This window comes from Heterodontus francisci, chromosome 1 (assembly GCF_036365525.1).
Source record: "Heterodontus francisci isolate sHetFra1 chromosome 1, sHetFra1.hap1, whole genome shotgun sequence".
Taxonomy (NCBI): domain Eukaryota; kingdom Metazoa; phylum Chordata; class Chondrichthyes; order Heterodontiformes; family Heterodontidae; genus Heterodontus; species Heterodontus francisci.
The window spans coordinates 210,105,312-210,112,091 of record NC_090371.1 but is presented as its reverse complement, the minus strand read 5'-3'; the positions used below and the strand labels follow the sequence as shown (position 1 = coordinate 210,112,091).

At 53.4% G+C, this 6,780-nt stretch overlaps 1 pseudogene; it reads right to left on the bottom strand.

Moving 5' to 3' along the window:
- Window positions 1-5,013: 5,013 nt before the first annotated feature.
- LOC137377799 (U2 spliceosomal RNA) lies at window positions 5,014-5,134 on the bottom strand (annotated as a pseudogene).
- Between the last annotated feature and the right edge of the window lie 1,646 nt (window positions 5,135-6,780).

The following is a 6,780-nucleotide window of genomic DNA, read 5'->3' as shown; positions in this document are numbered from 1 at the left end:
AAACGAAAATTTTCCCGATACAGTTCGAGGGGTTTTCCATGGATCCAGCCCCTCCGTTCAGCCTGATGGGGGGACCTTACACAGTGGTCTTTCCCCATTAAGCCTTTGCTGCGATGCCCCAAGCTTTAGCACGTCCCTCAGCACATAGTCCTGGACCTTGGAATGTGCCAGTCTGCAACATTCGGTCGTGGACAACTCATTGCGCTGGAAGACCAGCAAGTTTCGGGAAGACCAAAGGGCGTCTTTCACCGAATTGATAGTCCTCCAGCAGCAGGTGATGTTTATCTCAGTGTGCGTCCCTGGGAACAGCCCGTAGAGCACAGACTCCTGTGTTACAGAGCTGCTTGGGATGAACCTCGACAAAAACCACTGCATCTCTTTCCACACCTGCTTTGCAAAGACACATTCCAGAAGGAGGTGGGCAACCATCTCTTCCCCACCACAGCAACCGCGAGGGCATTGCGCGGAGGGGATGAGACTTCGGGCGTGCAGGAAGGATCTGACGGGGAGGGCTCTTCTCACCACGAGCCAAGCTACATCTTGGTGCTTGTTTGAAAGTTCTGGTGGAGGCATTCCACCAAATGACTTTGGCGGTCTGCTCGGGGAACCATCCGACAGGATCTGCCATCTACTTTTCCCGCAGGGCCTTGAGGACATTCTGTGCAGACCACTGCCTGATGGATCGGTGGTCAAAGGTGTTTTTCCGCAGAAACTGCTCCATGAAGGATAGGTGGTACGGCACAGTCCAACTGGATGGAGCATTCCGCGACAATGTGACCAGGCCCATCCTTCGCAACACCGGGGACAGATAGAACCTCAGCACGTAGTGACACTTGGAGTTTGCGTACTGGAGGTCTACACACAGCTTGATGCAGCCGCACACGAAGGTGGTCATCAGGATGAGGGCGACGTTGGGTACATTTTTCCCGCCCTTATTCAGAGGTTTGAACATCGTGTCCCTCCAGACCCGGTCCATTTTGGATCCCCGGATGAAGCGGAAAATGGCTCGGGTGACCGCCAAAGCGGAGTGCAGGAGTGGGTTATGGGCCAAATCTGCGCCATGTACAGCAACAACGTGAGCGCCTCGCACCTGATGACCAGGTTCTTACCCACAATGGAGAGAGATCGCTGCCCCCACATGCTCATCTGGTGTTGTACCTTGGCTACTTGCTCCTCCCAGGTTTTGGTGCACGCCCCAGCCCTTCCGAACCATATCCCCAGCACCTTCAGGTAGTCTGACCTGACGGTGAAGGGAACAAAGGATCGGTCAGCTCAGTTCCCAAAGAACATGGCCTCGCTCTTGCCGTGGTTAACTTTGGCTCCCGAGGCCAGTTCGAACTGGTCGCAGATGCTCATCAGTCTGCGCACAGACAGCGGATCCAAGCAGAAGACGGCGACGTCATCCATGTACAGGGAGGTTTTAACCTGCGTGCCTCCACTGCCTGGGATTGTCACCCCTCTTATGCTCGCATCCTTCCTAACAGACTCAGCAAAGGGTTCAATACGGCAAACAAACAAGACCGGGGAGAGAGGACAGCCCTGTCTGACTCCAGATTGGATCGGGAAACTTTCCAATTCCCACCCATTGATTGAGACTGCGCTACTGATGTTTGTGTAGAGCAGTTTGATCCAATTGCAGATTTCCTCCCCAGACCCCATTTTGGAAAGCACGTCCATCATGTAGGCGTGCGATATCCTGTCGAAAGCCTTCTCCTGGTCCAGGCTGATGAGGCAGGTGTCCACCCTCCTGTCCCGTACATAGGCGATTGTACCCCTGAGTAGCGCGAGGCTATCGGAGATCTTCATGCCGGGTACAGTACAGGTCTGATCAGGGTGGATCACCAACTCCAGGGCAGACTTGACTCGACTGGCTATGACTTTGGATAGAATCTTGTAGTCAACATTAAGCAGTGAGATGAGCCGCCAATTTCTGATTTCTGCCCTCTCCCCCTTCCGCTTGTAGATGAGGGTAATGATGCCTTTCCTCATGGATTCTGACATGCTGCCGGCCAGGAACATACTCTCGTATACTTCCAGCAGGTCCGGGCTGACCCAGTCCCACAGGGCCGAATACAACTCAACCGGTAAGCCATCACTTCCGGGAGTTTTACTCGCCTCGAAGGACTCGACGGCCTTTGTCAGCTCGTCCAGAGTTAGCGGCTTCTCCCTCGTGCTGTCATCTAAGACCTCTGTGATAGATGACAGGAAGGACTGGGAGGGTCTGCTGTCTGTGAGCTTCGCGTCATACAACCCAGCATAAAAGGATTTGCTGATCCTTAGTATGTCGGACTGCGAAGATGTTACCGAGCCATCCTCTTCCTTCAGGCTGCTGATAACAGAGCTCTCTGTGTACCTTTTGGAAGAAGTAACGCGAACACATCTCATCCTGCTCAATGGAGCGGACTCTGGACCGGAAGATGATCTTGGAGTCCTCCGTGGCAAAGATCGAGGCCTGCTGGCTCTTCATCTCTTGGAGGTCCTCCTTAACCTCGACCCCCATCGGCTGCAGCCAGAGCAGATTTTGCATACTTTTCTGGAGTCGGGACATTTCCCTCTGTCTCTCTCTCGCCCTCTGAACACCTTTGAGGATAAAGAACCTCTTGATGATCTCCTTGGTCGCTTCCCACCAGTGAACTGGAGAGTCAAAGAGGGGTTTCACGGTCCTCCAACCTTTGTAATCCCTTTTGAGTTCCTCAACGTTCTCTGGGTTAGCAGTGTAGCATTGAGCTTCCATGTCCCCCTGCCAACCCGCTGGTCGTCCTGTAAATGACAGTCAGCCAGTAAGAGGCAGTGGTTGGAGAAGAACACCGGCTTGACGTCGGTGGATCCGACCGTGACAGCATGGGACACAAACAGGAAGTCAATCCTGGAACGGGCAGACCCGTCCGATCTTGACCATGTGTATCTACGCTGCGCTCCATCTGCAGGTTTGCTGAAGACATCGTGCAGTTTGGCATCTTTAACTGTTTCTATTAGGAATCTGGATGTAGCGTCCAGTTTGCTGTCGTCTTTGCCGGATCATCCAGCTGCATCGATGATGCAGTTGAAGTCAACACCTAGGATGACCAGCCTGGACATCGCCAGCAGCAGTGGGAGCTGCTGGAAGACGGTCAGCCGCTCGCTGCATTGAACTGGGGCGTACACGTTGATCAACCGGAGCGGAGCGTTGTTGTACATTACATCTGCTACGAGGTGGCGATCGCCCACCACCTCCTTAACTTCGGAGATGGTGAAGTTACCTCCCCGCAGCAGAATACCCAGGCTGGAGGAACGGCAATCATTACCCCCTGACCAGATCGATGGCCCGTGGGACCACCATCGCAACCACTGCCTGCAGGTGCTGAGATGTGGTATTCCACACTCCTGCAGAAACAGTAGGTCGGCTTTGACCTTGGCGAGGTAATCCAAGGTTGAAACACATCACGTAGTGGATTCAATGCTACGCACATTAATTGAAGCAATTCTTATACCCATTTTTAAAAAGTTAGTTGTTGCTTCCCATACCATTTGTCCTTGCTAGTCCCAGTTCTTCGGGATGTTCCTGCATACCCATAGTGTGCGCAAGCTGTTTCACGTTCGTTGAGCTCAGAAACACCTCCTGGTTTGTCATGCAGGGTTTGTTCCTCTGGTGTGACATCGGGGGGAGGGGGGGGGGTCTTGTAGGCAGCAAGGATTGGGTTGTCCTCTGCTGTTCCCCTCTGTTCCTCCTCGAAAACATCACTGCTCCCGGCTTCCCGGAGCTGAGGTGCGCCAGACGTGTCTTTGCTCTCGGTGTCCCGGAGCTGGGATGCGCTGGCCATGTCGTTAGGTATGGCGCTTTGGGGTTGGGGCACGCCGGGCCCCTCACAGCTTCCAGTGCCCAGGGGCTGGGGGGTTTATCTTCCAGCTCCTTTGAGTTCTGCCGCCTCTTTTGAAGGGGCATCGTTCCAGGACTTCCTCGTCCAGTGAAGAGGAGCTGCTGTAGGCTGTCTCAGATGGTAGCCTCCTCTTGCCACTGGTTTGGGTGGTGGCCTGTTCCGCTTTTGGAGGTCTTTTCTTTGTGGTTTTCCTTTGTACCACTTGCCACTGACCTGTTTGTCTATCTGCTGCCTCCTCCTCCATTGATTCTGTCTGTGGAGGAGGGGTTTCCGAATGCAGGGTAGGTGCTGGGTCGCTGGTTTCAGCTGCCTCCCCTTTATTCTCCTTCTCAGGTATACTTTCTTCGCTGCGGAGAAGGTTGCTTGTCTCCTTTCGAGCACCAGACGCCTTCGTCATACCTTCTCCCAGCCTTTCCTTGGACCTTGCCGCCTGAGCATAACTGAGGCAGCGTTTGGGGCAGGTTTTGTAGAGGTGGCCTGCCACACCGCACAAGTTGCAACACTTAGTCTGCTTATAGTCCTTGGTATGATGGCCTTCCTCCTTGCAGTTCTTGCAGACAACCGTGCTGCAGTTAGCTGCCACGTGACCAGATTTGCCACAGGTGCGACAAACTCTGGGCTGCCTAGCGTAGACCAAGAAGCCTCGACTTCCCCCCGATAGCGAAGCTGGAGGGAGGGTGGATAATGGCTCCATTGGCATCGACCTTCAAGGTCACTTTGACCTGCCGCTTGCTGGTCCAAATCCCAAAGGGGTCCTTGACATCAGTGCTGCTGCCGGCCACCTCGACGTACCTGGCGAGAAAGGTGAGTACATCCACCACAGGGACATGGGGGTTGTAGAGGTGAATTGTCACCACCCGGTCACGTTGTGACAGAAGCGTGAAGAGTGGCTCCACTCTGAGGATCGACAGCAGCGCCCGGTCCCCTTTCTCCTTGAACGCCTTCAGGAACTTGATGCATCCCGCCACATTCTTGAATGTCACGTCGAAATATCCACTGCTGGGGAAATCCTGCAGGCAGAAGATGTCCATAACTTGAAATCCACAGCAATCGATGAGGATTTTCTTGATGAAGTAGGTGCGATCGACCGGTGCATCTCCTTCCTTGTCCTTCACGACCACCCCAACGGTGTTCCGCACTGCCTGGCCTGAAGCTCGAAGATTGGTTATAGCCATTTCACTCAAAACCTACCCAGGATCATGGTTTCTCCTCTTGCAAGTAAGTACTGATAAGAACAGATACTACACTTGATCTTAACCAAAAGGCCGAGAAGCGATCTTGTCCTCCTCAAATCAGCAGGGAGGTATATGTGTGCCTCACGATGGCAGAGGAGAAACAGCAGTTTGCATCTGGGGGCTCCTCTCAGAGTGCACCTGATGCGAATAGTGGCTTCTCAGCCCCTCTGCTGGTGGCACTGGTACCTCAAGTTGCCAGTGGACAGAGGAGGCTCTTGCAACTCTTCAGGAACCCCTCAGTGTGCCAGGGACCTCTCTGCCTCTGGCAACTAGAGAATGGCCATCAAGGTCACTCCAAGTCACGGGGCAGATTGGTCAGCAGCCTGCCTCCACCACAGCCGGTTGCGAAGGAGCAACAACTTGTAGGAGCACTCGATAAAAGATTTAAGAAATCACTATAACTGCACTTTGGCTTCATGGGTGTGAGTTCAATTTATATGGCATGTTGAATGGCGTAGTGAACCTTTATTAAATGTCACTTTTTGCTTATGACTGTCTCAATGCAGTGATGGTGGTCATGGTTTTATTTATTCATTTATGGGATGTGGGCGTCGCTGGCCAGGCCAGCATTTATTGCCCATTCCTAATTGCCCTTGAGAAAGTGGTGGTGAGCTGCCTTTTTGAACCGCTGCAGTCCATGTGAGGTAGGTACACCAACAGTGCTGTTAGGAAGGGAGTTCCAGGATTTTGACCCAGCGACAGTGAAGAAACAGCGATATAGTTCCAAGTCAGGATGGTGTGTGACTTGGAGGGGAACTTGCAGATGGTGGTGTTCCCATGCATTTGCTGCCCTTGTCCTTCTAGTTGGTAGAGGTCGCGGGTTTGGAAGGTGCTGTCTAAGGAGCCTTGGTGCATTGCTGCAGTGCATCTTGTAGATGGTACACACTGCTGCTACTGTGCGTCAGTGGTGGAGGGAGTGAATGTTTGTAGATGGGGTGCCAATCAAGCAGGCTGCTTTGTCCTGGATGGTGTCGAGCTTCTTGATTGTTGTTGGAGCTGCACCCATCCAGGCAAGTGGAGAGATTCCATCACACTCCTGACTTGTGCCTTATATGGTGGACAGGCTTTGGGGAGTCAGGAGTTACTCACCGCAGGAGTCCTAGTCTCTGATATGCATGTGATGAGGTGGCAACTCAGGGGCTGGTTGGGGTTGACCATGGTGTGTGTGCTGATCAGATGGATCATCGCCAAAGCGCTATGCGCTGATGAGAGAGTGGTTCTGGGCTTCCAGCACACGAGTAGCTGCAGTGAGCCTGGGATGTGTCTTCTTGGTGGACTAGATGATTGACGTGCTGCAGTTCAGGAGAAACACCTGAGTATTAGAGCTTCCCAAGCCACCCTGGCAACCAACTCTTGACACCCTCCAAGTGGTCCCTCAGGCCGGTCAGGTTGCTGCGGTTCCTCTTCAGCAACCCCCTCCTCCGCCTCATCTGAGGATACCTCGTGCTCTACCATGTCTTCAGCAGCCAGGGCCTCCCCCCTCTGCTGTGCCAGGTTGTGCAAGGTGCCGCAGACAATCTCCATTCCGGGAGACCCTTGCTGGGGCATACTGAAGAGTGCCACCCGATCGGTCCAGCCACCCAAATCTCAATTTGAGCAGATGGTCTGCCCAGTATTCACTCTAGTCATTGCGTGGCTTGCGTTGTAGTATTCCTCTGCCTCGGTCCATGGGTTTCTGACTGGTGTTA